Genomic DNA, 8,726 nt, shown 5'->3' on the forward strand with positions numbered 1-8,726 from the left:
ATTCAATACAATTTTCCCTATTTGTGGAGCTGTAGAGTTGGAAAAGCTGCACAGAGCCCAGAGTCTGGCACCCACTCCAGTAAACACTTTATAGAGCCCAGGGCCTGATACCCACTACAGTGAGAAAAACTTCAAACAGGAACTCTGTTCATGAAGAGGGACCCATTTGGTGTGTGTGTGTGTGTGTGTGTGTGTGTGTGTGTGTGTGTGTGTGTGTGTGTGTGTGTGTGTGTGTGTGTGTGTGTGTGTGTGTGTGTGTGTGTGTGTGTGTGTGTGTGTTGGGCAATGGGAGCGGTGTAAGAGGGGAGATGAGAGACTCCCATCCAATTCTATCATCCACCAGCAGCACTCTGCTAACAGCCAGACTGGGGCACCCCCCTCCCCCCACCTCATTCATTCATTCATTCTTTCTCCAGAGTCTGGTCCTTTGATGTATAATGAATGTGGGCTCTCTCTCTCTCTCTCTCTCTCTCTCTCTCTCTCTCTCTATTACACTTCCTTCTCCTTTTCCTTGCAGTCCTCTGGGAGCATATGAAAGAGAGGTGTGTGTATGCGTGTTTTATCCACCATACGAGGACCAACTCCAACAGAGACAACGGCCAGCTCTCAGAGTGTTTCATGGGAGTAGATATAGTGTTCCATGGGGATTGTGGGCTTTTGTCACAAACACACAGACACACACACACACATACTCTCTCTCTCTCTGAGCTGTCCATTGTATCTGATGATGTCCAATCCAATGATCTGTGGGAGGATGCAGGGGAGGGGAATTCAATTGTTGGTGTCACTTCATGTGACTTTGGAGCCACACAGTCATCCACAGGTGGGCCAAAGGTGACCTGATGATGGGGTATCCTGGTGTTGGGATGATGCCTGATATTGGACTGATGGCTGATATTGAGGTGATACCTGATGCTGGGGTGATACCTGATGTTGAGTTGATAAATGATAGTGAATTGATACCTGATGTTGGACTGATGCCTGATGTAGAGGTGATACCTGTTGTTGGGGTGATAGCAGCTGCCCACTGAGGTCATGGGGTATGTCTTACGGCCCCCTTGTAGAGAAAGGTGTTGTGTATTTAAATTGAAATGAAATTTAAAGCTCTCACTTTGGCCGACAGGACAATGACTGGATCTGCTCCCGGCTATTTTAGTTAATTGATCAAGATGTACATTCCCAACCGCCCTCTGCCTCTTAAGGCATATTTGTTTCATATGCACTTAGTCTATTGAGCATTTCTTGTGTGTCATGGTTTTGTATAATATAGCGAGGGCTGAGAACCAAAGGGGCGTAAGTGACATTTCACCAACTTTACAGGAGAGCCAAAACAAATCTAACTGCTTCTATATGTTCACATTTAAAGACCTTTGGTTTTTGTTCAATAACTATATATCTATAAATATGTTACTTCTATAATTGTGTCAGCTAAGAGAGCTCATCAAGAGCTTTCAGGTGATATATACCGTAATTTCCCAACTAACTAATTGTATTGTTATTTACTTGTATCTCGTGTTGGACAAAGGCGTCTGCTAAATAACAATAATCATAACCATTTTCTTAGTTTCCTTGGCACAGTGGACAAAAGTGGATCTACTGAGTGTCTGAGGTTCAACATGGGTCAGATTAATGGCAAGTGTTAGTCTTTAGTGGTAGCACTGGTATTGGTATTGGTGGGGAGGTGGAAGTAAAGCATGTGGATGGTGTGGCCAACCCAGCAAAGATGCCTTTTCACCAAGGCTGCCTCCATGCAGATGATGTTGGTCATGGAGAGAATCTCAGTGTGGGGAATTCCATCTTCCTAACACAGACTGAGGATTTTTTTGAGGAAATATGGGTGGTGAGCTGTCAGAGACAAAGCAGAGTGCAGGGTACACACATTCAAAAACTGTAACAAGTGCTGGAGGTAGAAAAAAAAAAGCATCAGCACATTGTATCAGAAACTGACAATGTTTGTTACATTGCATTACATTTAGCTGACACGTTTATGCCTAAAGTGACTTATATAGTAATATAGTAATATGTAATTTAGTGACATGCTGTATGTCCACTACTGTATATTACAAGGGATTACATTGACCCCAGAGAAACTTGGGGTTAAGTGCCTTGCTCAAGGGCTCAACGGTGAAAGCCAGGAATTGACCCGACAACTTTCAGGCTACTGCACTTAATCGCTACACTACCCCTGCCCCATACATTTATTCATATCCAATGTTTCGATCTCACAGGTCTTCATCAGATTCGGGCATTGTTAAATCTAATCGTACAATACCTGAGGAGCAGAGAGAGGTAGGGTTCTGCTTATGACAGCACCGGTTCCGTTACCTGACGGGCTTGATTCAGCACCTGTGTGAGGTGGTGGCCTTTGGGATGGAAAGCTCACCTGCTGGCCTAGATAAGGCCGAGTGCCCTAGAGCTAAGCACTGTGAACAGTCCTCGAGTGAGTGGGTCTGCCCAGCTAAAGATACCTCAGCAGGGGCGTTCAGCAGAATAAGGTGCTTCTGGAAAGCTCCGGCTGCATGGATATAGAATGTGTGTGTGTGGGTGTGTGGGTGTGTGTGGTGGTTGAGCAAGATGTGGGGAAAAGAGAGCCAAATCCACAAATTCATTTATTCTGGTCCATGTGCCATGTTAATCCCATCTCCGAATCTGTCAACAAACAACACATCAAACACCTGAAGCCCAGGGAGAGAAAACACACACAGCTGTGTGAGTGTGTGAGAGAGCGACGGGGGCGGGGGTGAGAGGTGTCAGTGAAACAAATTGGAAAAGCACCCAAATAAACATAATGTTCTCTAGCTCCACTCGTAGTGTTTAACAAACTGAACACACACACACACACACACACACACACACACACACACACACACAGGGCCAGACGAGAGCCTGATCCACACTGCCGCTCAGACCAGTCACTATCTGCACTTCCTTCAATGTGTGTGTGTGTGTGTGTGTGTGTGTGTGTGTTTTATTACTCTCCCACTGTTATTTACCCCCAATTTGTACGCACGCACATACACACACTTTCTTACCACGTCATGATGCTGAGAATGACTCATACAGTACATGCGCACGTGCACAACTGACCTCATCATGGATGGTCATGCGCTGGTGGATAGATGCAGTTAAATCTTGCTGAATGCTGTTATGGCGTATGGTAAGGGAAAACAATTGTGGAGAAATCCACTGAATTCCTGAACGCGTTGAGTAGCACGGAGTGCTCTCTATCCACATTGAATAAGTCAAACATGCTGTTCTATTGAATCATTAATTCTCTTTCAAAATGGCAAAGCATTGCGGGCGTCAGAAAGAAAATAAAACCGGTTGTCTGACTAAAGTTCTGCACAAAATGCACAGTATTGTGTCGAGTCCAGTGAGGACATTCCAATGGAAAACAATGCAATCAAACTGATTTTGTTGCTAGCATTCGCTCATATCACACGCAGTTGCAGTATCGAGCTGGGGGAGCGACACTGGCTCAGGATGTAGAGGAGTCCTTCGGTAATCCGAAGCTTGCTGGTTCGAGCCTGACTGCTGCTGACCCTGTCGAAGTGTCCTCGAGCGAAACGCTGATCCACCAAACGGCTCCTGATGTGCAGGTTGGCGCCTCACTTGGCAGCCTCTGCTGTCGGTGTGTGAATGGGTGAAAGTGAGGCATTACTCTGTGAGTGTTGTGAGTTCTCGCAGGAGTAGAAAAGTGCTATAAATGCAGTCCTTTTGCCAAGGCACCTTATATAAAATCTTCTGTCCTCTTTCTCTCTCCCTCCCTATGTCTGTGACCTGAGGTCTCCCCCTCAACTCTTTTATAATGTTGCTTGCTCATTACTTCCTTACTTTCTGACCTCAGCAGACTCTCTCACCTCACCTCACCTCACCTCAACTCTCTTATAACACTGCCTCAAGACCAACCCACCCTCTGCCATTGTACCTCTCTGCCACTCACATCTAATCTCCTCCTCCTCCCTCCTCCTCCCTCCTCTTCCTCTCTTTCTTCCCTCATTCTCTGATCGCTCCATCAGTTAGGAGCGTCTGTTTCAGGCACTCATGCACCTATCACAATCACCATACATTACCATTAGGATGCTGTGTGTGTGTGTGTGTGTGTGTGTGTGTGTGTGTGTGTGTGTGTGTGTGTGTGTGTGTGTGTGTGAGAGAGAGAGATGTCAGACACTTTTGAATAGACACAGTATTTTGATCTCATTCAAAGATGCTTGATGAAGCTATTGTTGAGTATAGTTCAGCCCTGTATGCTTTATACTGTCTGAAGCCGCTACTCTGCATGACTATCCTTTCCATACCCAAATAAGCCAATACCATTGTTTACTAGAAAAGCACTCAGAGAGCGTAGACCTCCACCTGTATTGTTCTTACTAGGAGTGTCACATCGTAAAGGCCAATCCTACGTCCGGCACCAGAACGCTCTACCGAGCCCTTGAGCCCGCCTTATTAGCACGGTGACGACAGAGCTGATAGCAAGATAGCAGAACAACCACAGAGAACAACGAAGATGGATGAGGCTAACGAAGCGCGTTCGTTTGAATCGGCTTTGTCATCGACTTTGGAATAGTTAGACTTGCACTCAAGTCATTCGTTTTAAAAAAGGATGTATTTGCCATTTTGCCGACCGGCTACGATTGATCACAAGTGCTGGCCTATTACATGCAGAGGCAGTTTGAAAGACAACGATTCATCCCACCCACAGGCTTCAGCTCTGTGAATGGTCCAACTCCAGACTATTCATTTAATGTATAGTTTGGCTTGCCAGGCTAGCTTATAGCAGTAACATAGAAATATTAAAAAGTTGCCTTACAATATACCAGCTTGATCAGTTTGCATTTACATTGTTTGAGGTAATCTATTTGTAGTAATTTTTTAGGGTTGTGAGAAAGATACTAATTTCTGGCTAACTAATGTAGTTGTATTTCCCTATAGCATGCTCTAGGACTATTGTCATCCTAAGGTCTGGTCACATCCTCTCTAGAATTGGATCATTTTCCAGGAGGAATGATTGAGGGCACGAATCCTCAGGAGTCTCCTGTTCACAAGTGCCATCCAGCAGCCAGCCAACCACTTCCACATCCTGATTGAGGTCTTCTTCATGCTAGTCCTTAACTGTCGCTTGGAGGTCAAGGCCAGTCCACTCTACAGGACGACTCAGCACCACAGAGCACCACCTCCCGATCCTGACTGATGTGACCAGCGGAGATGTCCCCATGACAGCTGTGAGGGAGGAGAGCCATCACGCTCTCCCACGGTTACCAAGTGTGTGTGTGTCCCTCAGGCTCCCACAGGGCACCGTGGTTACGGTTGACCTGAGTCTGGTCTGACTGCTGTTCAAATCCTCTCAGAATTGCATCAATCACCAGCCTTACACACTCATGGGTCACCTTGCCCACATCTGGCGGATCTTCACCACTCCCCCACAGTGAAGCTAACTCCAAATAACAATTTAATACAACTTCAACATTGAATAATTGACTTGTAACTGTTACTTTTTTTGAACACGAAAATAAATAGCTTAAAAAGTAGCTAGACTGCAATTGTTCTTTGCACCAATATAAAACCATCAAACTTAATTATAGGCCCTACATATTTTTTAAACAGTTTTTATGTTTTTTTGCTAATTGAATTAAGATAACAATCTGATAAGGGGACTGTCTTCATGCTGTGCTTTATCTGATGTTACCGTGCAGCAGAGACGTCTCCATGAGAACTGGAGAGGAAGCAGAGCCATCTCTATCTCCCATGACGGTGAGTGTGTATATAGGGTAGACCAGAGCCATCTCTATCTCCCATGACGGTGAGTGTGTATATAGGGTAGACCAGAGCCATCTCTATCTCCCATGACGGTGAGTGTGTATATAGGGTAGACCAGAGCCATCTCTATCTCCCATGACGGTGAGTGTGTATATAGGGTAGACCAGAGCCATCTCTATCTCCCATGACGGTGAGTGTGTATATAGGGTAGACCAGAGCCATCTCTATCTCCCATGACGGTGAGTGTGTATATAGGGTAGACCAGAGCCATCTCTATCTCCCATGATGCTGAGTGTGTATCAAGCTTAGGGTAGACTTGCTATTTGACAAAGCGTTCCCATGGCAACATTTGTGCATTAAGCCTGGGGTTATACTGTATTTGCTATTTGACAAAGCTTGCCTCATGACCTGAAATATATGACCTGATATGACACACACACACACACACACACACACACACTGATGACCAGCTAGCATCAAGTAAGTGTGTTTCAAAAATGTGTTCTAGTGTTCACACTCTGTCCTGCTTGAATGAAATATAATGTTACTTCTGCAGTACAGAAGTGTGGTTGTTGAGCTTCTGAGACAATAAGCGCATTTGGCAGAATCTGAGCCTGTGTGTGTGTGTGTGTGTGAGAGAGAGAGAGAGAGAGAGAGAGAGAGAGAGAGAGAGAGAAAGAGAGAGAAACTGTGTGAAATGTTGAGTGTTTATTGTCTGGTGAGCTTCAGAAATAATAAGCGTTTTGCAGAATCTGGGCTGTGTGTGTGTGACAGACTGTGTGAAATGTTGAGTGTAGCCTATTCTATTGTCTGGTGAGCTTCAGAAATAATAAGCATTGGGCAGAATCTGGGTCTACACCTGCTGCGACTGTCATTTCTGGTACTGAGAGCCTTGAAGCTTTGCCCAAAATAAGAGCATTAAAACAGAAAACCAAACAATTGGAAATGGTAAATGTCAAAATTCAGTGGCTTCCACCAATAGCTCTGGCATTATGGAAGACAATGGGAATTGCCCACATCAAAACGTAAAATCAACTTGGCAGTGACATTACATGTGATATATTTTGGTAGTCATTGTCCATATGGGTGCAAGGGATGTGACAACTCCTACACTTTTACTGATTACAGCCCCTCACTTTTTGTGAAAAATATGGAACAATATGTAAACTGTTCTGCGTCAGAGTTGGAACTCTGTATCTGAAAACACACACACACACACACACACACACACATACAAATTGAATTGGTGGGCAAAGTTCAAAGTCTGTCAGCGAGCAAAGCTCTTGTGCATGAAATAGAGGTATCTTGGGAGCATTGACTCATCAGTGGTTGCGTTTTAAGGTCCCATGGTGTCTCTAGCAAGCTGACTTGGTGACCTGTTTTGGTGAGGGCCCTATATGTTATATTAGCCATATAGAAACTGGGTTAGTTACTTCCAGAATTGTTTGCTTTGTTTTGTTTGGTTTACAGTTTTGCAGCATGTATGTTTTTTTATACAGTCTATGATTGTATGTATCATAGAGCTATGTCAAGTTCTCATTCTCTTTTGCCATATTAAGGATGCACACAAAGAAAAGGTAATGGAAGATTGACTTCTTTTTTTCAAGTTGTAATGAGATGGACTTTGTTGTGAAGCTTGTTAATTCGGACTTGCTGCATACTGAGCCTAGCCTAGAAATCCAGACGCTCCTAGCGGCAGCAAATGTAATTTGGCTGGCGGGGCAGTCTAGGCACGATCCATAGAGCCAGGGAGCTGAGAACCCCCAGCACCAGCGTTCCAATCACAGCGTGTATAGAGTCGGTGGGTGGGCTTAACATAATGGTGACTGACATGCGACCAGAAGTTGCGACGGTAACGCATCCTGTTATTTGAAAACAAGAAGATGATTCGTTTAGCGTTATCCTATTGCGTGGAGAGGGAAGGTTACGCATCCTGCTACTTGAAAACAAGAAGATGATTCGTTTAGCGTTATCCTATTGCGGGGAGGGAATTTGAAAGACAACTGTTTATCCCACCCCTCCGATTGCGCCCTGTCTACGGTGAGTGTCCAGACCCTACATCTTGATGTGGGTCTGGCTCGTCAGGCTATACTGAGCCTGTATAATTCTAATTTCCTTGGTGTTGTATTGTGGTCAAAAATCAGGTGTGAGAAAACACGATACCACGATACCAGGAGCAGGTCACTAGCCACATAGCTCCGATAACACTGCTCAAAGATTTCTAGGGCAAGGCCCCGTCTTATACATGTTATACTTACACTGTGGTAATACAAATCACATGAGTACAATGGTCTTCTCCAAAACTCCTCATACATACAAAAATACAACAATATATGGACACTTCTTGGACATAGCATGTGATCCATACGCCATATGCAAGTCATGTGGCTGCTCTAAGTAAATAAGATAATTGGTCAATACAATACATACAGTAAACATCCTTCAGCATTTTCTTGTCGTAGCATATTCTCTGTCAGGATATTCCTAATATTACTTATCTTGTGACAAAAGGGGGTCGCATGACCTTTATTAGAAAGTCGTGACATGGAGAGAGCACAGACAAGACAGACAAAGACAAAGCAAAGTTGATGCACTGTATTGATATAGAAAAGATACACATAATATATGAAAATGTAATGTTAATCACACTCTATGTAATAAGAGTTGTTAGTAATCCAAAATGCCTACCACAGTATGCATGAATGTTATTCACTGGAGTGGCTCAAAAGCAGTAAGGGAATATTCTCGAATGACTCAAAATCTAGGAAGAGGAAACACAGGTGATTATAAGATGTTATAAAGTGGGTTTATTACATTATTATTTTAACAGACATGCATCTAATTTAGCCTTTAGAAATGTGCTAAATTATAAATATGTGCTTATAAAAACACTGATTGGGCAGATTGAAGTGAATTGGGTTAATGCGAGAGGAAGGCGACTAGCCAGTTCTGTTAAGTCCTGTAACCCT

Source organism: Sardina pilchardus, chromosome 2 (assembly GCF_963854185.1).
Source record: "Sardina pilchardus chromosome 2, fSarPil1.1, whole genome shotgun sequence".
In the NCBI taxonomy this organism is placed as follows: Eukaryota; Metazoa; Chordata; class Actinopteri; order Clupeiformes; family Clupeidae; genus Sardina; species Sardina pilchardus.